We start from the raw sequence: 27,201 nt of genomic DNA on the forward strand, positions 1-27,201 counted from the left end.
GATTTGGGTGGAGTCAGTCATTCAGGGCCCTGAAAAACACAGAGCATTTGGTGATTGGGTGAGTCAGTCATTCAGGCCCTGAAAACACAGAGCATGGGGATTGGGTGAGTCAGTCATTCAGGCCCTGAAAAACAGAGCATGGTGATGGGTGAGTCAGTCATTCAGGCCCTGAAAACACAGAGCATGGTGTTGTGAGTCAGTCATTCAGGCCCTGAAAACACAGAGCATGGTGATTGGGTGAGTCAGTCATTCAGGCCCTGAAAACACAGAGCATGGTGATTGGGTGAGTCAGATCATCAGGCCTGAAAAGCACAGAGCATGGTGATTGGGTGAGTCAGTCATTTCAGGCCCTGAAAAACGGAGCATGGTGGATGGGTGAGTCAAGTCATTTCAGGCCTGAAAAACAAAGCATAGAGCATGGTGATTGGGTGAGTCAGTCATTCAGGCCCTGAAAACACAGAGCATGGTGATTGGGTGAGTCAGGGTGCATGTGACCGGCACGCCGAACACGTCACAAGCACTCCATAAACAGCCATAGATTTATACAGGAGAGACGGAAGTTCAATGAAAATTCCACTAAATGTTTATATTTTTGCTGTTTGTTTCATTAGTCCAACTGTTGATACAGTTCCTAAATGTTTTGCATGTCAGCAATCAAGTTTTCCACATGTAAAACGTTCAAAATACAAAAACACAGCCAGTATTATGCGCTTTGCACGAGCAGTGAGACTTTAAATCTGTTCACTCAGACCTTAACCTTGATAGTTAGATAGTTATTACCCAACATTACTCATCTCATATGTATACACTGTACTCGATACCATCTACTGCATCTTGCCATCTTTATGTAATACATGTATCACTAGCCACTTTAAACTATGCCACTTTATGTTTATATACCCTACATTACTCATCTCATATGTATATACTGTACTCGATACCATCTACTGAATCTTGCCTATGCCGTTCTGTACCATCATTCATTCATATATCTTTATGTACATATTCATCCCTTTATATTTGTGTGTATAAGGTAGTAGTTGTGGAATTGTTAGGTTAGATTACTCGTTGGTTATTATTACGGCATTGTCGGAACTAGAAGCACAAGCATTTCGCTACGCTCGCATTAACATCTGCTAACCATGTGTATGTGACCAATAACATCTGCTAACCATGTGTATGTGACCAATAAAATGTGATTTTGATTTGGTAAATAGAATAATGGTTGGTTACATCCTAATGCAGTTTGTTACTATGACACGATGAGGATAACTTCATTACGATGTAGAAAAGCTTGCTTGGCTGTAGTTTTAGTGATGTGTGTTATCTGGGTTACCTGACTGGCCTACTTTAGTTGATTGCTGTGGATAAAGAAGGTCAAGTCAGTGGTCTAATTGACCGAGCTGCTTTGTGTTTACCTCCTAGATGTCACCAGTGAAGATCTGTGATTTTGACCTGGGCAGTGGCATCAGACTGAACAGTGACAGCTCCCCTATCTCTACTCCTGGACTCATCACTCCGGTGAGTCCTCATAACGTTCAGACCTCTCTGTTGATCCACTTCTCCCATCTCTCTCTGCGTCTGTCAAATGCACCTTTGTATTCATCACATGCTTGGTAAACAACAGGTGTGGACTAACAGGGAAATGCTTGGTAAACAACAGCTTTATTATCTAAATGTTGAAAGTGTGTGGGTGACAGGGAGAAACTAGATGGTGCAGTTTGAGGCCGTGTGGTGGAGAGTGATGTGGTCGCGGGGGGGGGAGCAGGTGGTTCTGGGCAGGTGTGATGTCATGTGTATTTTCGTATTGTTTATAAAAAAATATATAGATTTTTAGCTAGCCACAGCAGTCCGCTAGGTAACTGTTTAGCTTTCAAGCTAATTTGTGGACCAGCTTGCTCCTTACCTCATTGGGTTTTCCCTCGCAGGCAAGGAGAAAGTGATATGTGTTGGTATGAATTACAGCTGTAGTTATGTCTAGTCAGTAAATGCCTCAGGAAAACTTATTTTAAAACTTGGAAACAGCTGAGTGTGTTTCAGGAAGGGAATAGATATCCTCTCCTTGTTTCAGGAAGAGAATAGATATCCTCTCCTTGTTTCAGGAAGGGAATAGATATCCTCTCCTTGTTTCAGGAGGGTAAAGGGAATAGATCTCCTCTCCTTGTTTTCAGAAGGGAATAGACTCTCCTTCTCCTTGTTCAGGAAGGGAATAGAGACTCCTTCTCCTTGTTTCGGGAAGGAATAGATATCCTCTCCTTGTTTCAAAAGGAGGAATAATATCCTCTCCTTGTTTTCAGGAAGGGAATAGATATCCTCTCCTTGTTTCAGAAAGGGATATCCCTCTCCTGTTTCAGGAAGGAATAGATCTCCTCTCCTGTGTTCAGGAAGGGAAAGATATCCTCTCCTTGTTCAGGAAGGAATAGATATCTCTCCTTGTTTCAGAAAAGAATAGATTCCTCTCCTTGTTTCCAGGAAGAATAGATATCCTCTCCTTGTTTCAGAAGAGAATGATTCCTCTCCTGGTTTCAGAAAGGGAATAGATATCCTCTCCCTTGTTTCAGAAAGGGAATAGATATCCTCTCCTTGTTTCAGAAAGGGAATAGATATCCTCTCCTTATTTTCAGGGAAGGGAATAGATATCCCTCCTTGTTCAGGAAGGGAATAGATATTCCTCTCCTTGTTTCAGAAAGGGAATAGATATCCTCTCCTTGTTTCAGGAAGGAATAGATTCCCTTCCTTGTTTACAGAAAGGGAATAGATCTCCTCTCCTTGTTTCAGAAAGGGAATAGATATTCCTCTCCTTGTTTCAGGAAGGGAATAGATATCCTCTCCTTGTTTCAGAAAGGGAATAGATCTCCTCTCCTTGTTTCAGAAAGGGAATAGATATCCTCTCTTGTTTCAGAAAGGGAATAGATATCCTCTCCTTGTTTCAGGAAGGAATAGATATCCTCTCCTTGTTTCAGAAGGAATAGATATCTCTCCTTGTTTCAGAAAGGGAATAGATATCCCTCTCTTATTCAGGGAAGGGAATAGATATCCTCTCCTTGTTTCAGAAAGGAATAGATATCCTTCCTTGTTTAGAAAGGAATAGAATCCTCTCCTTGTTTCAGGAAGGAATAGATATCCTCTCCTTGTTTCGAGGAAGGAATAGATATCCTCTCCTTGTTTCAGAAAGGAAGAGATATCCTCCCTTATTTCGAAGGGAATAGATCCTCTCCTTTTCAGGGAAGGAATAGATATCCTCTCCTTGTTTCAGAAAGGGAATAGATATCCTCTCCTTGTTTCAGGAAAGGGAATAGATATCCTCTCCTTTTTCGTGGAAGGGAATAGATATCCTCTCCTTGTTTCAGAAAGGGAATAGATCTCCTCTCCTTGTTTCTGAAGGAATAGATCCTCTCCTTTTTCGAAGGAATAGATTCCTCTCCTTATTTCAGGGAATAGATTCCTCTCCTTGTTCGGAAGGAATAGATTCTCCTCTCCTTGTTTCAGAAAGGAATAGATATCCTCTCCTTGTTTCAGAAGGGAATAGATTCCTCTCCTTGTTCGGTAAGGAAAGATCTCCTACGAAGAATAAATCTCTCTCCTTGTTTCGGAAGAATAGATATCCTCTCCTTGTGTTTCAGAAAGAATAGAATATCCTCTCCTTGTTTCAGAAAGGGAATAGATATCCTCTCCTTTTTCAGAAAGGGAATAGATATCCTCTCCTTGTTTTCAGGAGGGAATAGATATCCTCTCCTGTTTCAGAAGAGGAAGAGATATCCTCTCCTTGTTTCAGGAAAGAATAGATCTATCCTTCTCTTGTTTCAGAAAGGGAATAATATCCTCTCCTTGTTTCAGAAAGGGAATAGATATCCTCTCCTTGTTTGGAAGAAATAGATATCCTCTCCTTGTTCAGAAAGGGAATAGATTATCCTCTCCTTTGTTCAGAAAGGGAATAGATATCCTCTCCTTTTGTTTCAGAAAGGAATAGATATCCTCTCCTTGTTTGGAAGAAATAGATATTCCTCCCTTGTTTTCAGAAAGGAATAGATATCCTCTCCTTGTTTCAGAAAGGGAATAGATATTCCTTCCTTGTTTCAGGAGAGAATAATATCTCTCCTTGTTTCAGAAAGGGAATAGATATCCTCTCCTTGTTTGAAAAGGAAATAGATATCCTCTCCTTGTTTCAGAAAGGGAATAGATATCCTCTCCTTGTTTCAGAAAGGAATAGATATCCTCTCCTTGTTTCTGAAAAGAATAATATCCTCTCCTTGTTTCGAAGGAATAGATATCCTCTCCTTGTTTCAGAAAGGAATAGATATCCTCTCCTTGTTTCGGAAAGGGAGAATAGATATTCCTCTCCTTGTTTCGGAAGAGAATAGATATCCTCTTCCTGTTCAGGAAAGGGAATAGATATCCTCTCCTTATTTCGAGAAGGAATAGATATCTCTCGTTTCCTGGAAGGGAATAATACTCTCCAAGGGGATAGATCCTCCTTGTTTCAGAAAGGAATAAGAATATCATGAAGCAATAGATATCCTCTCCTTGTTGAGAAGGTAGATATCCTCCCTTGTTTCAGAAAGGGAATAGCATATCTGTTCACATCTCGCTCCTTTGCTCATCACTTGATCTTAGGCTGAGAAACCAGCCACGATCATGTTGATTTTAGCGGCTGAGAACCAGCCACGATCATGTTGATTTAAGGCTGAGAACCAGCCACGATCATGTTGATTTAGGGCTGAGAACCAGCCCACGATCATGTTGATTTAGGCTGAGAACCAGCCACGATCATGTTGATTTAGGGCTGAAACCAGCCACGATTCATGTTGATTTAGGCTGAAGAACCAGCCACGATCATGTTGATAGCCAGAAACTGGTCATTACTTACTCTAAATCAGCCTCAGTGGTCTAAATGGCTTTTTAAAGGCTTATCAGTTCTAGTAGCAAGCCAAACATCGAAGTGACATAAATAAAAATATGCAGCAGCGTTGTTTAAGTGAGTCATGTCTATATTTATCAATCAGCTCCTGCATTCTCCTCCTCTGCTACACATACAGGAACACTAGCTCAGCTTTTATTATATACAGACAGCACAGTGACCTACAGGCTTTTTAGGTGTTCTAAAAGCCTAGATTCTCCTCCACAGCAGCCCCGGACCTCTGGCCCCTAATAATATATACAATGTGCCTTCAAGACCACGCAGATTCGGTGTCATTCTGTATCTATATGTAACAATCAGGCTTTCCCTGTAACATGGCCTGAAGTGTCTCTAGGCTTTCCCTGTAACGTCGCCGGGTCTCTAAGCTTTCCCGTGTAAACGTCGCCGGGTCTCCTAGGCTTCCCTGTAACATGGCCGGGTCTCCTAGGCTTTCCCTGTAACGCCGCTCCCTCTACCGTTGTATCGTCGCTCTCCTCTACCCCTGTATCGTCGCTCCCTGTATCGGTCGCTCCCTCTACCCCTGTATCGTCGCTCCTCTACCCCTGTATCGTTGTCGTCCCTCTACCCTGTATCGTCGCTCCCTCTCCCCTACGCGCTCCCTCTACCCCTGTATCGTCGCTCCCTCTACCCCTGTTTCGTCGCTCCCTCTACCCCTGTATCGTCGCTCCCATCTCCCCTGTATCGTCGCTCCCTTAAACCCTCTAATACGGGTGACATTACACTTCTCTGACTGGGCTCTAATACCGGGTGACATTACACTTCTCTGAACTGCGGCCTCTAATGCCCGGTGACACGTCACGTCTCTGACGGGGCCTCTAATACCGGTGACACCTCACGTCTCTGAACTGGCCCCTAATACCGGTTGACACCTCACGTCTCTGACTGGCCCCTAATACCGGGGTGACACCTCACGTGCTGACTGGGCGCCCTAAGGCCGGGTGTGGACACTACAATTCTCTTAAGCAGCCTCATAAATGTTTTCAGTCAGACATTCACGCTTGCCATACAGAGTTGAAATATCTAACCAATAAATGTTTAATTGAATAAGCTGTGAATGCATACCACTAGTCTTCCTGCTGGAGAGTCTACACTTCCTGTGTGATGTGACTCATCTCACTGTCTTCTTCTCTAGCCACTTCTCATTTGCCGGTTTCATGAGAATCGGCTGGCTATTGCCTGGAGGAGAGGGAGGTATAACCGTCTTGTCTGGAGGAGAGGGAGGTATACCTCTGTCTGGAGGAGAGGAGGTATAACCTCTGTCTGGAGGAGAGGGAGGTATAACCTCTGTCTGGAGGGAGAGGAGGTATAACCTCTGTCTGGAGGAGAGGGAGGTATAACCTCTGTCTGGAGGAGAGGGAGGTGTAACCTCTGTCTGGAGGAGAGGGAGGTGTAACCTCTGTCTGGAAAGAGGGAGGTGTAACCTCTGTCTGGGGAGAGGGAGGGTGTAACCTCTGTCTGGAGGAGAGGGAGTGTAACCTCTGTCTGGGGAGAGGGAGTGTAACCTCTGTCTGGGGAGAGGGAGGGTGTAACCTCTGTCTAGGATGGCTGGAGAGGGAGGTGTAACCTCTGTCTGGGGGAGAGGAGGTGTAACCTCTGTCTGGGGAGAGGGAGGTGTAACTCTGTTCTGGGGAGGAGGAGGTGTAACCTCTGTCTGGGGAGAGGGAGGTGTAACCTCTGTCTGGGGAGAGGGAGGTGTAACCTCTGTCTGGGGAGAGGGAGGTGTAACCTCTGTCTGGGGAGAGGAGGTGTAACCTCTGTCTGGGAGAGGAGGTGTAACCTCTGTCTGGGGGAGAGGAGTGTAACCTCTGTCTGGGAGAGGGAGGTGTACCTCTGTCTGGGGAGAGGGAGGTGTAACCTCTGTCTGGGGAGAGGGAGGTGTAACCTCGTCTGGGAGAGGGAGGTGTAAACCTCTGTCTGGGGGAGAGGAGTGTAACCTCTGTCTGGAGGAGAGGGAGGTGTAACCTCCTGTCTGGGGGAGAGGGAGGTGTAACCTCTGCCTGGGGAGAGAGGTGAAACCTCTGCCTGGGGAGAGGGAGGTGTAACCTCGTGCCTCGGAGGAGAGGAGGTGTTTTTTTAAATTAAACTTTCCTTCCCTATTGCCTGGAGACTTAAGAATGTTCCCAGAGAAAGCAAGTGTGCTGATATTTTTTTTTGTCACCAGATACCAAAAACTGTGGAATCACTCTGGCATGGGGGTTACATCCAGCTAACCACCCTCCATCCCCTACTCTCTTCTGTCCCTCTTTCCTCCCTTCATTTTTAGCAGAATCCATATTTTTTTTCTCCTGCTGTTACAAAAAAGTTCTGGCTGCATTCCCAAGGCCCCTACCCTAATGTAGAAACCCCACATTTTGATTGGCTGGGCCAGCGGGAGGGAGTGGGAGTGTCAGCTTATCTGTAATGATTTTTTTTACCACATGATTTGGTTCAGAAGCTGTGTTCCAAATGGCACCGCTATTCACTATAGGCCCTGGTCAAAAGTAGTGCATTATTTAGGGAATAGTGTTCCATTTGGGACGAATACAGTCCACAGGACAGGATTCTAGAGTGTAGTGTACAGGCAGATATTACTGTTGTGGATTCTAGAGTGTAGTGTACAGGCAGGATATTACTGTTGTGGATTCTAGAGTTATAGTGTACAGGCAGGATATTACTGTTGTGGATTCTAGAGTGTAGTGTACAGGCAGGATATTACTGTTGTGGATTCTAGAGTGTAGTGTACAGCAGGAATTACTGTTGTGGTCTAGAGTAGGTCAGGCAGATTAGTTGTGGATTCTAGAGTGTAGTGTAACAGGCAGGATATTACTGTTGTGGATTCTAGAGTTTAGTGTACAGGCAGGATATTACTGTTGTGGATTCTAGAGTGTAGTGTACAGGCAGGATATTACTGTGTGGATTCTAGAGTGTAGTGTACAGGCAGATATTACTTTTGTGGATTCTAGAGTGTAGTGTACAGGCAGGAATATTACTGTTGTGGATTCTAGAGTGTAGTGTACAGGCAGGATATTACTGTTGTGGATTCTAGAGTGTAGTGTACAGGCAGGATATTACTGTTGTGGATTCTAGAGTGTAGTGTACAGCAGGATATTACTGTGTGGATTCTAGAGTGTAGTGTACAGGCAGGATATTACTGTTGTGGATTCTAGAGTGTAGTGTACAGGCAGGATATACTTTTGTGGATTCTAGAGTGTAGTGTACAGGCAGGATATTTACTGTTGTGGATTCTAGAGTGTAGTTACAGGCAGGATATTACTGTTGTGGATTCTAGAGTGTAGTGTACAGGCAGATATTACTGTTGTGGATTCTAGATGTAGTGTTACAGGCAGGATATTACTGTTGTGATTCTAGAGTTAGTGTACAGGCAGGATATACTGTGGATTCTAGAGTGTAGTGTACAGGCAGGATATTACTGTTGTGGATTCTAGAGTGTAGTGTACAGGCAGGATATTACTGTTTGGATTCTAGAGTGTAGTGTAGCAGGCAGGATATTACTGTTGTGGATTCTAGAGTGTAGTGTACAGGCAGGATATTACTTTTGTGGATTCTAGAGTGTAGTGTACAGGCAGGATATTACTGTTGTGGATTCTAGAGTGTAGTGTACAGGCAGATATTATTTGTTGGTTGGATTCTAGAGTTAGTGTACAGGCAGGATATTACTGTTGTGGATTCTAGAGTGTAGTGTACGGCAGGATATTACTGTTGTGGATTATAGAGTGTAGGTGTACAGGCAGGATATTACTGTTGTGGATTCTCTAGAGTGTAGTGTACAAGCAGGGATATTACTGTTGGACAAAGTTGATGCCTGCAGCCAATTCTTGGCCCACAACCCCACACACAGAGTGCCAGGCATTCCACCGTGTTCCAGCAAAGCCAAGAGAGATTAGTGTAATGACAACAGAAACAGGTTTAGTTTCTGCTGTAGTTGTTTTTTTTTTGGTTTGTGGTGCCTCGTTTCATGTTCTGGGCCCTGGGGGTCGTAGCTAGCTAGGATGTTAGAAGGAGATTCTACTCCTCCCTTCAGCCCACTGCTAGTGGTTACTGGTTGTTGTGGGAGCCTTTTCCCTCCTGATTCCAGGAATCCTCCAACCAAGATTTTCAGAAAAACCTTAGGACTTTAGTAACGTTTTGGGAATTACCGCTTTCAAAACACAAAAACAAGTTCCAGAATTTTGCAACCCTAACATGCTACTACAACCTCTGTGCTGTGTACAAGCCTGTGAATAGAATGTGTCTGACTATATGGTGGAAAGACTACTGTATTTATTTCATTTTTACTTTTGCGTTTTACTAAGAAAAGGCTATGTTTTRTWTTTAAGTAGTATGTGTTCAGGAAGTYAAAATTAGTCTAAGCTATAAGAAGTTTMTTAATGGATARTTATATTTWGTGTTTTAAGTTATCATTTCAGTTTTACTTGGTGTTATCACTGTTACACACAATAKGATGAGTTGAGTCAGCTGTCTTAGTGCAGGGATAGAACAAAACGTGCACCACTCCCCGAGTGGGGGTCCTGAACAGCTGTTGTGTGGCTGGATGGGGGTTCCTGCTTGTCTACTGTCTGCCCTCCACACTGTGGTACTGTGAACAGACCACTGGCCAGGCCTCCCCAGAGGATGCCGTCTCAGTAGAGAATGAAGAACCTGCTTCTGGACACAACAGGACAGCCTTCTATGGAGAGTTCCTTAGCTTAGAAAGGGACTTCATTTGGGGACATTGTCATCAGACATTACTTTTCAGACATTCAGGTTAACTAATGCTAGGGGTTTAGAGTTATTCAGGGTAACTAACGCTAGGGGTTTAGAGTTATTCAGGGTAACGACTTAACTTTTCAGACATTCAAGGGTTAACTAAGTATTTTTATTTCTTTAAATTTTTTTATTTTATTTTACCTTTATTTAACAGGAGCTAGTTGAGAACCAAGTTCTCATTTGCAACTCACCTGGCCAAGATAAAGCATAGCAGTGTGAACAGACAGCAAAACACAGAGTTACCACAATGGAGTAAACAATAAAACAAGTCAATAACATGTAGAAAAAAAAAAAAAGAGAATCTATATACAATGTGTGCAAAAGGCATGAGGAGGTAGGCAATAATCAGATAATTACAATTAGCAGATTAACACTGAGTGGTAAATCATCAGATGGTCATGTGCAAGTAGAGATTACTGGTTGCAAAAAAAAGAAACAGAAAGGGAAAGAAAAGCAGTATGGGGGGTGAGGTAGGTTTTAAATTGGGTGGGCTTAATATACCGATGGACTATGTACACTGCAGCGATCGGTAGCTGCTCGGGATAGCAGATGTTTTAAAAGTTTGTTGAGGGAGATAAAAGCTCCAACTTCAGAGATTTTTGCAACTTCGTTCCAGTCGCAGGCAGCAGAGAACTGGAAGGAAAAGGCGTCAAATGAGGTTTTGCTTTAGGGATATCAGTGAGATACACCTGTAGAGCGCGTGCTACGGGTGGTGTAGCCCATCGTGACCAGTGAATGAGATAAGGCGGCACTTTACCTAGGCATGAGCCTTGTAGATGACCTGAATGCCAGTGGTCTGACGCGCGAACATTACGAGGGCCAGCCTGACTGCATTACAGCGCATGGTGGGTCGAATAAGGTGCGTTTAGTAACAAAACGGATGGCACTGTGATAAACTGGCATCCAGTTTGCTGAGTAGAGTATTGGAAGCCATCTTGTAGAACATCGCCGAGTCGAGGAATCGGTTAGGATAGTCCAGTTTCACTAGGGTAAGTTTGGCGGGGCGTGAGTGAAAGAGGCTCTGTTGGCGAAATAGAGAAGCCGACTCTAGATCTTGAATTTTTGGATTGAGATGTGTTGATATGAGTCTGGGAAGGAGAGTTTGCAGTCTAGCCAGACACCTAGGTAGCTTATAGATGTCCACATATTCTAGGTCAGAACCGCCGAGAGGTTGTGATGCAGTCGGGCGTGCGGGTGCAGCAGCGAACGGTTGAAGAGCATGCATTTTGTTTACTAGCGTTTAAGAGCAGTTGGAGGCCACGGAAGAGAGTGTTTGAATGGCATTGAAAGCTCGTTTGGAGGTTGGTTATCAACAGTGTCAAAAGAAGGGCCAGAGTATACAGAATGGTGTCGTCTGCGTAGAGGTGGATCAGGGAATCGCCCGCAGCAAGAGCAACATCATTGATATATACAGAGAAAAGAGTCGGCCCGCAGAATTGAACCCTGTGGTACCCCCATAGAGACTGCCAGAGGGACCGGACAGCATGCCTCCACCGATTTGAGCACTGAACTCTGTCTGCAAAGTAGTTGGTGAACCAGCAAGGCAATCATAGAAAAACGAGGGTTTACTGAGTCTGCCGATAAGAATGTGGTGATTTGACAGAGTCGAAAGCCTTGCCAGGTCGATGAAAAGACGGGCAGCAAACAGACTGTCTTTTTATTCGATGCCGTTAAATTGATTATCATTAGTACCGTTGGCAGCGTGGCTTGAAGGCACCGTGACCGGCTCGGAAACCGGATTGCCACAGCGGAGAAGTTACAGGATGGGATTCGAGATGGTCAGGGATTTCTGTTGGTTGACTTGGCTTTCGAAGACCTTAGATAGCAGGGCAGGATGGATATAGGGTCTGGAACAGTTTTGTCCCAGGGTGTCTTCCCCCTTTGAAGAGGCGGATTGACCGCGGCAGCTTCCAATCCTTGGGGATCTCATGATACGAGGAACGTTGAACAGGGTGGTAATAGGGGGTGCGACAATGGCGGCGGACAGTTTCAGAAATAAGGGGGTCCAGATTGTCAAGCCATGCTGATTTGTTATGTCCAGGTTTTCCAGCTCTTTCAGAACATCTGCCATGGATTTGGGTTAAAGGGAGAAGCTGGGGAGCTTGGGCGAGTAGCAGGCGGGGGGAAGAGGGGGCCTGTTGGCCATAGGTTAGAGTCGCCCAGGAGGAGGGCATGGCCAGCCATTGAGAAGATTGCTTGTTGAAAAGTCTATCGATCATCGACGGATTTATCGGTGGTGACCGTGTTACCTGGCCTCCAGTGCACGTGGGCAGCCTGGGAGAGGGCTCTGATCTCCAATGACTTACAGTATCCCAGAACTTTTGGATTTAAGAGCGTACAGGCAGGATGCAAATTTCGGCTTTGGAAAAAAGCTGGCCTTGTTTCCTTGAATGACTGCGTTAATTGGTTCTGACTTTCCCTGAACAGTTGCATTATCGCTGACTGGCTCTTAATGCTATTTGCAGTTCGCCACAGGATGATTTTTGTGACTGGTCGAGGCATCAGGTCTGGAGTAACCAACGATATACTGTTCTTATTCTGTTGCATTTTTTGAACGGAGATGCTTGGTCTAATATAGTGAGGAAGTAACTTTTAAAGAATGGACCCAGGCGCATCCTCAACCTGACGGATGAGTCAATATCCATCCCAGGTACCCGGGCCAGGTCGATTAGAAAGCGCCTGCTCGCAGGAAGTGTTTTAGGGAGCTTTGATTAGTGAGAAGTGGTCGTTTGACCCGCGGACCGCAGCGGATACAGCAATGAGGCAGTATCGCTGAGATCTTGATAAGACCAGCCAGCGTTTGATTTGGAGGGGCGGCTTGTCAGGATATGTCTATTAGTGGTCGCCCCATGCTGAACGGATTTAAGGGATTGTACCTGGGTAGCGTTCCTTGCGATGATCTTGTGTGAGATTGAGGGCATCTAGCTTAGATGTGTAGGACTGGCCGGCAGTGTTAAGCAATATCCCAAGTTAGGTCACCTTAACAGAACAAACTCTGCGAAGCTGATGGGAGCGATCAATTCACAGATGGGGTCCAGGGCCCACAAGCTGGCGAGCTGAGGGGGGCGGTTAGCAGGCGCAACAGTGAAGAGACTTATTTCTGGAGGAGGATTAATTTTTAAAATTAGTAAGTTCGAACTGTTTGCGGCATAGAGCCTGGAAAGTATGGACAGAACTTTGCAGGCATCTCTGCAGTAGATTGCAACTCCTCCCCCCTTTGGCAGTTCTATCTTGACGAAAGTGTATAGTTGGCGTATGGAAACTCTCAGAGTTTTTGTGGCCTTCTAAGCCAGGATTCAAGAACACGGCACAGGACATCAGGGTTGGCAGAGAGAGTGTGCTAAAGCGTGAGTAAGACAAACTTAGGGAGCGAGGCTTATCTGATGTTGACATGCATTGAGGGCCAAGCCCTTTTTCGATCACAGAAGTCAACAAGATGAGGGTGCCTTGACCATGCAGGTCCTGGGTTAACCTCCACCATCACCCGAGGAACAGAGGGTAGTAGGATGAGGGTGCGGCTAAAAAGGCTATCAAAACTGGTCGCCTAGAGCGTTGGAGACGAGGAATAAAAGGAGCAGATATTATGGCCGTGGTTTTAGAATAGTTCTGGCTAATGTGCAGACGGGTTATAGGTGGTCCACGGTACAGCGGAGGCAAGCCCAGGGCACTGGGTATAAGAAGAGGTTGTATCATCTGGGACATGCTGCGTCTCAATGTGTTGAGGGTCCACCGCATGTGTGGGGCGAGGTGGCCGAAGGGAGGTATCAGAGTACGGGAGAGTGGAAACTACGGGCCATTGCAAACCCAAACAATGATAACTTGATAACTAGCCTGAAACAAACCAGTATTCAAGGCATATTGATAATTTGGCAGAGAATACAGTAGGCATAAAGTATTGCAGGTTCTGATTGGGAGAGCTAGGCTAAGAACAACAGGTGAGATAACAGCAGCTAGTCAGCTAACACAGCAACAGCAGGGTAAAAAATGGCGACGACTAGCAGAGAGGGTCGGATTAACTACACACCAGGAGGCCTGAGTTAAAACACAGGCCGACAGATAAAACACAAGTGAAACAGAATGAGTACCGTAAATTAATGACAGTCCGGTTAGCATCAAGCTATGTAGCCAGGTGATCATATGTCCAGGGGGGCAGCCCGTAGATGGAGCAGGGAAGTCGCCGCCCTGAAGCTAGCACGCGTGGGTTTAAAGTTAGTAGCTCCGCCGGGGGGTGAGTCTGCCAGACGAAAGGGGGTCTGCTCAGACGGAGCCGTGTTGAGGGTACAGGCGGATGGGGTAACGTCTCAAGACCCAGATGCTGGCTCGTCTCGACAGTGGAATCCAGGCCGCGATGGCGAGAGAGAGTTGTGATTGTTAGAATTGTGTTTGCTAACTGATGCTAGCTCGTGCCAGATTAGGCACTAAGCTGTTGCTAGTGCGTTAGGCTGCAGGGCTACTGTGAGGATCAGAAGTAGTGCTTCAGGGATTACGCAGGAATCCGGCGTTGTTGTCGAGAGGGACAGTCGCGATGCTGTTAAATTGGTGATATATCCAAGGCTATCATAACAGGGGCTGCCGGTGTCTGTGCACGAAGTTTAAAAGCCTGAGCATCGGTTTTTAAAAATGGCTTAAGTAGCTGGGTAGCTTGTAGGCTGGTTTAGCTACTGGGGGGTTCTTGAAATTGTCTTCCACAGGTCCAACGGTAAAAGCTGCTAGCATCGGTTAAAAAAATGGCTTAAGTAGCTTGTAGCTTGGTTAGCTACCTGGGGGTTCGTGAATGTGTTCCAAAGATAAAAAATGATAAGCGATCCGTACCACATTGGGTGAGGTAGGTTACCGGAAGGTATTATTCGAATTGAAAATCGAAAAGAGAGCAGAAAAAATAAATAAATAAATATTAATACAAGAAGTACGAAAAAATACAATTGTGCACGGAGTGAGAGCACTAAAAAATACAGTCTACACTGCTACGCCACAGTCTGGGATTTCCTATTGGCAGAATAGTATAGTGGGCCAAGAAAATTGGCCGATGGATCTATTCAGCTAAAAGCAGTCCCAATATGCTCTAGGACAGCTAGTGGGCCGCGGCAGATCTACTCGTCGACTCTGGTATTCCAGTCGGTGAAGGAATCGCGGCGTTGCCGTGCCCCGTAACCGGCAGTAGAAGGGGTTCCGATTCAATTTTCATCAATTTTTATTATATATAGGCCCTTCGTACATCAGCTATATCTCGTAAGTGCTGTACCAGACACCCAGCCTAAAAACCCCAAACAGTAGTAATGCAGGGTTGGTATGAAGCACCGTGGCCTAGGAAAACCCCTAGAAAGGCCAAAAACCTAGGAAAAAACCTAGAGAGGAACCAGGCTATGAGGGGTGGCCAGTCCTTCTTCTGGCTGTGCCGGGTGGAGATTATAACAGAAAACACCTATGCCAAGATGTTCAAAAAATGTTCATAAGTGACAAGCATGTTCAAATTAATAATCATGATAATTTCAGTTGCTTCTTCAGAGCCCGATCATCAGACGTTGAAAAACAACAGGTCTGGACAGGTAGCGGTTCCATAACCGCAGGGGCAGAACAGCTGAAACTGGAATAGCAGCAACGCCAGGCGGACTGGACAGCAAGGAGTCACCACGGGCGGCAGTCCCGCACGCATGGTCCTAGGGGCCCATCTCTCGAGAAAAGAAAGAGGAGAAGGAGAAAAATTTAGAGGAGGCCAGATTTTTCAAAATTTCCATAAATGACACAGCCTCATGGGTCAAATAATAATCAGGAATAAATCTCAGTTGGCTTTTCATAGCCGATCCATTAAGAGTTGAAACGAGGTCGAGGACAGGTAGGGGTTTTCCATAACGCAGGCAGACAACATGAAAACTGGAATAAGCAGCAAGGCCAGGCGGACTGGGACAGCAAGGAGTCCACCGACAGGCCGTGGTCCCGAACGTCATGTCCTGAGGGCTCAGGTCCTCCGGAGAGAAAGAAAGCAGAGGAAGGAGAATTTAGAGAGAGCCAAGATTTTCAAAATGTTCATAAATGACAAGCGATGAGTCAAATAATAATCAGGAATAAATCTCAGTTGGCTTCATAGCCGATCATTAAGAGTTGAAACAGCAGGTCTGGGACGGTAGGGTTCCGTAACACAGGCAGAACAGTGCAAAACTGGAATGCAGCAAGGCCAGGCGATGGGGACAGAAGGTGTCATCATGCCCGTAGTCCTGACTTATGGTCCTAGGGCTCAGGTTTTCTCAGAGAGAAAGAGAGGAACGAGAGAATTAGAGAGAGCATACTTAAAAATTCACACAGGACACTGGATAAGACAGGAGAAGTACTCCAGGAACCAACTGACCTAGCCCCCCGACACAAACTTAACTGCGCAGTAAATTACTGGAGGGCTTGAGACAGGAGGGCGGCCAGGAACCACTGTGGCCCCCATCCGAAAGAAACCCCGGGACAGGGCCAAGATAGGAAGGATATAACCCCACCCAACTTTTTGCCAAACACAGCCCCCGGCACCACTAGAGGGTAATCGCTCCAACCACCAACTTACAATCCTGAGGGACAAGGCCGAGTATAGCCACAAGGTCTCCACCACAGCACAAACCAATGGGGGCGCCCAACCCAGAAGGAAGATTCACGTCAGTAACTCAACCCACTCAAAGTGACGCACCCCTCCTAAGGACGGCATGAAAGAGCACCAGCAAGCCAGTGACCAGCCCCTTGTAACAGGGTTAGAGGCAGAGAATCCAGTGGAGACGAGGGGAACCGGCCTGCAGAGAACAGCAAGGGTGGTTCGTTGCTCCAGAGCCTTTCCGTTCACCTTCACACTCCTGGGGGCCAGGCTACACTCAATCATATGAGCCTACTGAAGAGATAAGTCTTCAGTAAAGACTTAAAGTTGAGACCGAGTCTGCGTCTCTCACATGGGAGCAGACTGTTCCATAAAAATGGAGATCTATAGGAGAAACCCTGCTCCCGCTGTTTGCTTAGAAATTCTAGGGACAATTAGGAGGCCTGCGTCTTGTTGACCTAGCGTACGTATTGGTATGTACGGCAGGACCAACTCGGAAAGATAGGTAGGAGCAACCCATGTAACGCTTTATAGGTTAACAGTAAAACCTGTGAAATCAGCCTTGCCTTAACAGGAAGCCAGTGTAGGGAAGCTAGCACTGGAGTAATATGATCAAATTCTTGGTTCTAGTCAGGATTCTAGCAGCCGTATTTAGCCTAACTGAATTTATTTAGTGCTTTATCCGGGTACCGGAAATAGAGCATTGCAGTGAGTCTAACCTAGCAGTACAAATGTATGGATTAATTTTCTGCATCATTTTTGGACAGAAAATTTCTTATTTAGCAATGTTACGTAGATGGAAAAAAGCTGTCCTTGAAACAGTCTTGATATGTTCGTCAAAAGAGAGATCAGGGTCAAGAGTAACCCGATAGGTCCTTCACAGTTTTATTTGAGACGACTTTTACAAACCATCAAGATGAATTGTCAGATTTAACAGAAGATCTTTTGTTTCTTGGGACCTAGAACAAGCATCTCTGTTTTGTCCGAGTTTAAAAGTAGAAAGTTTTCACGCCATCCACTTCCTTATGTCGAAACACAGGCTTCTAGCGGAGGCAATTTTGGGGCTTCACCATGTTTCATTGAAATGTACAGCTGTGTGTCATCCGCATAGCAGTGAAAGTTAACATTATGTTTTCGAATAACACCCCAAGAGGTAAAATATATAGTGAAAACAATAGTGGTCCTAAAACGGAACCTTGAGGAACACCGAAATGTACAGTTGATTGTCTCAGAGGACAGACCATTCACAGAGACAAACTGATATCTTTCCGACAGGTAAGATCTAAACCAGGCCAGAACTTGTCCGTGTAGACCAATTTGGGTTTCCAGTCCTCTCCAAAAGAATGTTGTGATCGATGGTGTCCAAGGCAGCACTAAGGTCTAGTAGCACGAGGACAGATGCAGAGCCTCGGTCTGACGCCATTTAAAGGTCATTTACCACCTTCACAAGTGCAGTCTCAGTGCTATGATGGGGTCTAAAACCAGACTGAAGCATTTCGCTATACATTATTTGTCTTCAGAAGGCAGTGAGTTGCTAGCGCAACAGCTTTTTCTAAAATTCTTGAGAGGAATGAAGATTCGATATAGGCCGATAGTTTTTTTATATTTTCCGGGTCAAGGTTGGCTTTTTCAAGAGAGGCTTTATCACTGCCACTTTTAGTGAGTTTTGGTACACATCCGGGTGGATAGAGAGCTGTTTATTATGTTCAACATAGGAGGGCCAAGCACAGAAGCAGCTCCTTCAGCAGTTTAGTAGGATAGGATCAGTATGCAGCTTGAAGGTTTAGAGGCCATGATTATTTCATTCATTGTGTCAGAGATATAGTACTAAAACACTTAAGTGTTCTCCCATCCCAGGCCTCGCAGAGCTGTGCAGATCCAGGACAGCTAAGCCCTGGAGGAATACGCAGATTCAAAAGAGGAGTCCGTAATTTGCTTTCTAATGGTCATGATCTTTTCCTCAAAGAAGTTCAATGAATTTATTACTGCTGAAGTGAAGCCATCCTCTCTTGGGAAGCTGCTTTTTAGTTAGTTTCGCAAACAGTATCAAAAATAAATTTTGGATTGTTCTTATTTTCCTCGATTAAGTTGGAAAGTAGGATGAGCGAGCAGCAGTGAGGGCCTTCGGTACCTGCACGGTACTGTCTTTCAAGCTAGTCGGAAGACTTCCAGTTTGTGGTGTGGCGCCATTTCCGTTCCAATTTCCTGGAAGCTTGCTTCAAAGCTCGGGTATTTTCTGTATACCAGGGGTAATTCTATGACAAATTTTTCGTTTTAGGGGTGCAACTGCATCTAGGGTATTGCGCAAGGTTAAATTGAGTTCCTCAGTTAGGTGGTTAACTGATTTTTGTCTCTGACGGTCCTTGGGTAGGCAGAAGGAGTCGAAGGATCAACATTTTGTGTTGTCTGATGAATTGTATAGCACGACTTTGATGCTCCTTGGTTGGGGTCTGAGCAGATTATTTGTTGCGATTGCAAACGTAATAAAATGTGTGGTCCGATAGTCCAGGATTATTTGGAAAAACATTAAGATCTACAAATTTATTCCATGGGACAAAACTAGTTCCGAGTATTGACTGTGGCAGTGAGTAGTCCAGAGGACATGTTGGACAACCCACTTGAGTCGATAATGCTCCGAAAGACTTTTGGAGTGGGTTGTGACTTTCCACTGTGAATATAAAATCACCAAAAATTAGATATGACTGCTATGACTACAAGGTCTGATAGGATATCAGAGAAACTCAGAGAGGACGCTGTAATGGCCCAGGAGGGCCTGTTAAACAGTGCTATAAAAAGTGATTGAGTAGGCTGCATAGATTTCAGACTAGAAGCTCAAAAGACGAAAACGCCATTTTTTTTTTTTGTTAAATTTGAAATTTGCTATCGTAAATGTTAGCAACACCTCCGCCCTTTGCGATGCACGGGGGATATGGTCACTAGTGTAACCAGGAGGTGACGCCTCATTTAACACAGTAAATTCATCAGGCTTAACCATGTTTCAGTCAGGCCAATCACATCAAGATTATGATCAGTGATTAGTTCATTGACTATGACTGCCTTTGAAGTGAGGGATCAACATTAAGTAACCCTATTTTGAGATGTGAGGTATCACGATCTCTTTCAATGATGCAGGGAATGGAGGAGGTCTTTATCCTAATAAGATTGCTAAAGGCGAACACCGGCCATGTTTAGTTTTGCCCAACTAGGTCGAGGCACAGACACAGTCTCAATGGGTCATGGCTGAGCTGACTACACTGACTGTGCTATTGGCAGACTCCACTAAGCTGGCAGGTTGGCTAACAGCCTGCTGCCTGGCCTGCACCCTATTTTCATTGTGGGGCTAGAGGAGTTAGAGCCCTGGCTATGTTGGTAGATAAGATGAGAGCACCCCTCCAGCTAGGATGGAGTTCCGTCACTCTCCTCAGCAGTCAGGTTGGTCCTGTTTGTGGGTGAGTCCCAGAAAAGAGGGCCAATTATCTACAAATTCTATTTTTGGGAGGGGCAGAAAACAGTTTTCAACCAGCGATTGAGTGCTGAGACTCTGCTGTAGAGCTCGTCACTCCCCCTAACTGGGAGGGGGCCAGAGACAATTACTCGACTGCCGACACATCTTCTAGCTGATTTACACGCTGAAGCTATGTTGCACTTGTGACTCTTGACTGTTTCATCCTAACATCGTGTGCCGACGTGGGAACAATATCGCTATACTCTCTACACTCGCCAGATTAGCTTTAGCCAGCACCATCTTTAGATTAGCCTTACGTCGGTAGCCCTGCCCCCTGGTAAACAGTGTATGATCGCTGGGTGATTCGCTTTAAGTCTATACTGCGGTAATGGAATCGCCAATGACTAGGGTTTTCAAATTTGTCAGAGCTAATGGTGGGAGCCTTCGGCGACTCAGACCCCGTAACGGGAGGAGTAGAGACAAGAGAAACTCAGACTCAGCTCCGACTCGCTACATAAATGGGGAAACCGGTTGAAAGTTTCTGTCGGCTGAATAAGCCACACCGGTTGAGCATTCCTACAGCGTTTCCCTCCAGAAGCCATGAGAAATTGTCCGGCTGCGGGGACTGTGCGGGGGATTTATACTACTATCTGTATTACTGTGGCACAACGCTGTTTTCTTTTCCTTTCCCTACAACTGAAATTACCCTTGCCTAACGATTGCGTCTGAAGCTGGCTTGTAGCACAGCTATTCTCGCCGTAAGGCGATCGTTTCCTGTATTATGAGTACAGCGACTGCAATTAGAAGACATCATGTTTATGTTACTACTTAGCTTCGGCTGTTGAAGGTGTTGACGAACCATGTCCAGATAAAGCGTCCGGAGTGAAAAAAGTTGAATGAGGGAAAAAAGTTGCGATGGAAAAAAAACTAAAAATATAAACGTAATTAAAAACAAAAACAAACAAAAAACGTAAAGTTGTCAGCTAGCAAAGTAAAGTTGGCAGCAAAACGCACAGCAACAAAACGCACAGCAACACGTCTGCAGATTCAACAGGAAGTGACGCAATCGCAATCTAAATAGATGAGACTGGCAAAGCTGATCTATGTTAGGGCTTTTGTTCTATATATTAGCCCAGGAGATATATTAGCCAGGAGGTGGCTGATGGGCCTCTTCAGCTAGCGGGAGAATGGGCCTAGCATGGGCTAGCTCCAGGCTAATTGGTGCTTCTTCGGGACAGATGTTAGCCAGGAGTAGTCACTCGATTGCAGCTAGCTCGATGATCCAGTTGAAAAGGTTCAGAGCTTGCGGTACGAATCCGGGGATATGGAGAGAAAACTCTGGTTTGAGTCGCGTTGTACAAACTGGCGAGAGCTTTCCGAGCTAAAGTTAGCTGTGACCGCTAGCAGTGGTAGCTAGTGAGCTGGCTAGCTTCTGTTGGGGTTTCCGGCTCCGAGGTAAATAAAAATACTTTAGAAAAAACAAATCCACACCACATTGGTTGAGGTGGGTTGCAGGAGAGTATTTGAAGTGTGAGGTTAGAAAAATATAAAAAAGATATGCGAAGAAAAAATATATAATCAATATATACACGGACACGACAAGACAAAGGACAAAGACGTCTGACTGCTACGCCATCTTGGATTTGACCCAATGTGCTAGGGTTTAAGAGTTATTCAGGGTAACTAACGCTTAGGTTTTTAGAGTTATTCAGGGTAAACTAACGCTAGGGGTTTAGAGTTATTCAGGGTAACTAATGCTAGGGGTTTAGAGTTATTCAGGGTAACTAAGCTAGGGGTTAGAGTTATTCAGGGTAACTAACGCTAGGGGTTTAGAGTTATTCAGGGTAACTAACGCTAGGGGTTTAGAGTTATTCAGGGTAACTAATGCTAGGGGTTTAGAGTTATTCAGGGTAACTAATGCTAGGGGTTTAGAGTTATTCAGGGTAACTAAGCTAGGGGTTTAGAGTTATTCAGGGTAACTAACGCTAGGGGTTTAGAGGTTATTCAGGGTAACTAATGCTAGGGGTTTAGAGTTATTCAGGGTAACTAATGCTAGGGGTTTTAGAGTTATTCAGGTAACTACGCTAGGTTTAGAGTATTCAGGTTTAACTAATCCTAGTTTTTTTTATTCTCTATTCATTCAGGTGGACTAGTTCAACAGTATGATGACGACTTGTTGTGCTGTGTGTGAAAGAAATGGCCTATTCCAAACAGACTCTGGGACAGTTGTGGGACGAAGGATCCAAATTCATACAACCAGTAAACCTGGGTTCCATGAGTCTGATGCAACAGATCAAAACGTTGAGCTTAGAATGTTGATCAACTATTATTTCTTCACACTACAAGCACACAGGCAGTAGGCTAAGCTCCAATGTCTGTTTCATAATGCAATTAGTGGGAGCATTTTGAAAAGGGGAAGTTAAAGATGCATCAACTACAGTGGTTGCTAATATGACTAGGATTATCATCAACTAGCATGGGATGCTAATATGACTAGGATTATCATCAACTAGCATGGGTTGCTAATATGACTAGGATTATCATCAACTAGCGTGGGTTGCTAATATGACTAGATTATCATCAACTAGCATGGGATGCTAATATGACTAGGATTATCATCAACTAGCGTGGGTGCTAATATGACTAGGCTTATCATTCAACTAGCATGGGTTGCTAATATGACTAGGCTTATCATCAACTAGCATGTGTTGCTAATATGACTAGGATTATCATCAACTAGCGTGGGTGCTAATATGTCTAGGATGATCAACTAGCACGGGTTGCTAATATGACTAGGATTATCATCAACTAGCATGGGTTGCTAATATGACGTAGGATTTATCATCAACTAGCATGGGATGCTAATATGACTAGGATGATCAACTAGCATGGGTGCTAATATGACTAGGATTATCATCAACTAGCATGGGTTGCTAATATGACTAGGATTATTCATCTTTTTGAGAAGAGACGACAACACCACGTCTACAACACCGCAACACACATCTTCTCTCTCACCCCTCACCTCTTCTCTCTTTTTCTCCTCACCTGATGTGAAAAGACTAATGTAAAAATAGGTCCAGTTGGGCTGCATGTGTAAAAGCAGACTGACAGTATACATCTGTCTCTGTCTCTCCCCAGTGTGGTTCTGCAGAGTACATGGCTCCAGAGGTGGAGGCCTTCAGTGAGGAGGCTACGATCTACGATAAGCGCTGTGACCTGTGGAGTCTGGGGGTCATCCTGTACATTATGCTGAGTGGGTATCCTCCTTCGTAGGGCGCTGTGGCACCAGCTGTGGCTGGGACTCCGTCACTTGGTGATCTTACAAACCTGCCCGTCACTTAGTGATCTTACTACCTGCCCGTCACTTAGCGATCTTACTACCTGCCCGTCACTTAGTGATCTTACAACCTGCCCGTCAGTTAGTGATCTTACAACCTGCCCGTCACCTAGTGATCTTACAACCTGCCCGTCACCTAGTGATCTTACAACCTGCCCGTCACTTAGTGATCTTACAACCTGCCCGTCACTTAGTGATCTTACAACCTGCCCGTCACTTAGTGATATTACAACCTGCCCGTCACTTAGTGATCTTACAACCTGCCAGTCACTTAGTGATATTAAAGCCAGTTTAGCCAGACCAAAAGAACCAACACATTTTTTTTAAGAACCTTTCTATAACAGTATGATTTGTCACATCTCCAGAACATGCTGTTTGACAGCATCTTAAGTTCTAGAACTGTCCCCAAACCCAGTCTCTCTTTTGGCTCCTCTCCAGAACATGCTGTTTGAGAGCATCCAGGAGGGGAAGTACGAGTTCCCTGAGAAGGACTGGAAGCAGATCTCCTCTGGAGCTAAAGACCTCGTCACCAGACTTCTGGTCAGAGACGCCAAGAACCGCCTCAGTGCTGCTCAGGTCCTGCAGCACCCCTGGGTGCAAGGGGTACGGATCTTATCTCTTTGTGTATCTGTCTCTCTGTGTCTCTCTGTGTGTCTCTGTTCTTGGGCACAGGCACTATGGTGGTCTACATGAAACACGTAGGTATTACAGACTGGGTCAGGGAGAGGTGAAAATGTCAGTGAATGTCACATGCCTGCTGGTCAACACATGCTCTGAGTGTGGGTCCTGGTAATCCATCTGGCCCTGAGGCCTTGTGAATGTTAACCTGTTTATAGGTCTTACTCACATCGGCTATGGAGAGCGAGATCACAGTCGTCTGGAACAGCTGGTGCTCAAATGCATGGTTCAGTGTTGCTTGCCTCGAATTTAGCTCATCTGGTAGGCACTGGCAGCTTGTGCCTGGGTTTCCCTTTGTGTAAGCCATGATAGTTTGTAAAGCCTTGCCACATCCAAGGAGCGTCAGAGCCAGCGTAGTAGGATTTTATCTTAGTAGTGTGTTGACGCTTTGCCTTTTTGATGGCTCTCATTCTGTCTGGCTCTCTTTCTCTCTCACTTGTCTGTCTCTCTCCCTCTTTCTTTTGATCTCTCCCTCCATCTCTCAGTTCAGCTCTCTGGTTTTGAACTATAAGATGGAGCAACTTAGAACTCCAATGGAAGGGACAAAAGGTAGCTGCCTAGAATTCATGACCTAATCATTCCGTGTCTGTCTCTTCCCTCAGTGTGCTCCCAACACCGTGCCCTCCAGGCTGAACCACAYAGGCAGCAGAGCCCAGGACCTGACCTTCTTCGCCGGCCAGGCTGTGGCCGTCACCCGCCAGCTAGCTGAGCAGGACGAGAGCGACCGTCAGGAGAGAGAGGACCTCAACGAAGATTCTGAGGAAGAAGGGTCTTTAAGGTCCCTCTCTCTGTCCCCCTCGCCTCACCACATGGCTACCAGCACCACTGCCAGCTGCAGCCTCAGCCCCCAGAGCTCCCTGCGCCCCCTTTCCCCCTTGTCCTCTCGGCTGGCCCGGCAAAGGAGGAGAGGGCCCCCCCACACAGGGCCAGTGTGTGCCTCAGAGCTCCGGCAGCTCCTTGCCCCCCTGGTCYTCATGGAGGACTGTGCCTGAAACCTCTAATAACCGTTAAACTGACCGARCAACTGCAAACCTAACCTGATAATGCTCCTGAAAATTCACTGCTCATCTCCTCCTCCCTCTTTTCCCCTCTACCCCCTCCAATCATCTTTCTCATCACTAAGCCACACCTGCAATACCTCAGTGGCTTGGATGATGATGGGGATGTGGTCTTGGCAGCACTTAAAGAAGCACATTGACCCTCTGCCTAATTCGAAGACTCTTCTACTCTTGGGTTGGGGGAAGGAGGGGAAAGGGATTTTGAAGGCACAAAAAAAAGAAACTACCATTGAAAACGAGCTCCCACACCAAAGGACTAATGGCTGCTACTGCTCCTGCTCCACTCAGAGGAGCTGGGGCATCCCACTCTGAATTGAAAACTTCAACCAGCTTCATCAGATATACTAGAGGGGTATGCTGCAAAGTGGGTTCAATGAGTTAGCCAGATAAGTCGAAATAGACATTGATTTTATTGTTAATATAAAAATAAAAAAAAGCTAAACTTGGATATGTTTTTGTTTGTTTGTTAAATCAATACGATGTGCCGTTTTTTTCTAGCTTATCTTTCTACAAAATAAAACGTATCAGAATATGTAGGCACGTTAGCTGGCTAACTCCTTTATAGTATACCCCTCAGGACCTTCCCTCTACTTCAGTCTACGAGGGCGGGATGGCCCACCTATCCAGCTAGCAGCAGTGTTGTCACGCACTTATCCAAACTGAGACCTTTGTCAGTTTCACTGAGTGGCTCACTCAAACCCTTCCTGCTTGTTGTAGTGGGAGCTCAGGTGGCCTGATAACCGGCCTCCGGCCGATAGGCTGCAACTCTTTACGTAGGCAGCTAGGCTAGCTATACTTTTACGAGGAGCTAGGCTAGCTAACTCTTTAAGGCAGCTAGCTAGCTAACTCTTTACGAGGCAGCTAGGCTAGCTAACTCTTTCAACGAGGCAGCTAGCTAGCTAACTCTTTACGAGGCAGCTAGGCTAGCTAACTCTTAACGAGGCAGCTAGGCACTTAGCTACTCTTTACGAGGCAGCTAGGCTAGCTAACTCTTACAGAGGCAGCTAGGCTAGCTAACTCTTTACGAGGCAGCTAGGCTAGCTAACTCTTTACGAGGCAGCTAGGCTAGCTAACTCTTTACGAGGCAGCTAGGCTAGCTAACTCTTTACGAGCAGCTAGGCTAGCTAACTCACTCTTACGAGGCCTAGGCTAGCTAACTCACTCTTTACGAGGCGCTACTGATTATCTAGTACCTCATTGCTGGGACTTTACACACCAACACAAAGTCCAAACAACATCTCACCTGTTATCATTATTTCGCCCCTGAACCACTGCTGTTGTGCTGGTAGTATCGATCCATTATCTGAGATCTGAGCAGTTCTGATTGACATGTTGTGCTCACTGACTGGCTGCTTCACAAGTGGCATATAGGGTGCGTTTGATGCAGTCATTGTTTCTGACTGTAACAGGGAGACATGGCCCTGCCAAATTAGCCTGAACTCTTAGGGCTGGTCCCCACGGCACAAGTTAATCTTAGCCTAGACCTGGACTAAAAATCACTTTCAATGGAGAACCTTTAAACATGTTTTTTAGTCCAGGACTAGGCTAATCTTTGTCTGGTAACGAGCCTTTAATTGGTTGAACCCAGAGAGTCCCAGCAACGAAGATAGCTTAAAACTTTAACACAACTGTTTCCCAGCAATACCTCAAGGACCTGAAGTATTATAGAGAGAGCTGGACTTCACCAGCTATCAATACAACTGTTTGACTCACCAGCTATCAGCCAGGTATCAAGAGAACTGTTGACTCACCAGGTATCAGCCAGGTATCAAGATAGTGGTGAGTCAATAACAGTTATCAGCCAGGTATCAAGAGAACTGTTTGACTCACCAGCTATCAGCCAGTGTATCAGCAGAACTGTTATTGACTCACCAGGTATCAATAGAAGTCAAAGGGAGACGAGGGGAGAGAGATCCTCAGTTTTTCATTTTCTTCAAATCACACTGAAAAAGATCAAAGAGATCTACATTCTATAGATCATAATTAAGTAGTTTTAAAGGCCTTGGTAACAATCTGTCATGTTGATAAGTCATTTAATGTATAATCAAGGCCTTGGTTGTCCAGATCACTGCCTGTGTTTCAGACGAGGCTCCAGCATGGCTAGCTAGCTGGTGGTATTCCAAGAGACCAAATCAAACCACTTGTAGAAGGAATGCCCAGAGCATGTGCTTTAGTCCCATAGTTAGGGCTAGTAACTAGTGGCATAACAGCTGCCCAGCATCAGCTTATACCGTGGTATAACCACAGCTGCCCAGATCAGCTTAGTACTGTGGTTATAACCAGACTCCCAGAAATCAGGCTTTAGTACTAAGATCGTTATACCAGCTGCCCAGATCAGCTTAGTACTGTGGTTATAACCAGCTGCCCAGATCAGCTTAGTACTGTGGTTATAACCAGCTGCCCAGATCAGCTTAGTACTGTGGTTATAACCAGCTGCCCAGATCAGCTTAG

At 45.4% G+C, this 27,201-nt stretch overlaps 1 long non-coding RNA gene and 1 pseudogene across 1 annotated transcript; both read left to right on the forward strand.

Moving 5' to 3' along the window:
- The window catches only part of LOC112072173 (MAP kinase-interacting serine/threonine-protein kinase 2-like), a 28,373-nt pseudogene extending 3,175 nt beyond the window's left edge, over nt 1-25,198 (forward strand).
- Nucleotides 25,199-26,405: 1,207 nt separating this feature from the next.
- Nucleotides 26,406-27,185, forward strand: LOC139024758 (uncharacterized). Its single transcript, XR_011476117.1, has 2 exons — nt 26,406-26,931; nt 27,084-27,185. It is a non-coding gene; the product is annotated as an uncharacterized lncRNA (long non-coding RNA).
- Nucleotides 27,186-27,201: the final 16 nt, after the last annotated feature.

This window comes from Salvelinus sp. IW2-2015, unplaced genomic scaffold (genome assembly GCF_002910315.2).
Source record: "Salvelinus sp. IW2-2015 unplaced genomic scaffold, ASM291031v2 Un_scaffold1849, whole genome shotgun sequence".
NCBI lineage: Eukaryota > Metazoa > Chordata > Actinopteri > Salmoniformes > Salmonidae > Salvelinus > Salvelinus sp. IW2-2015.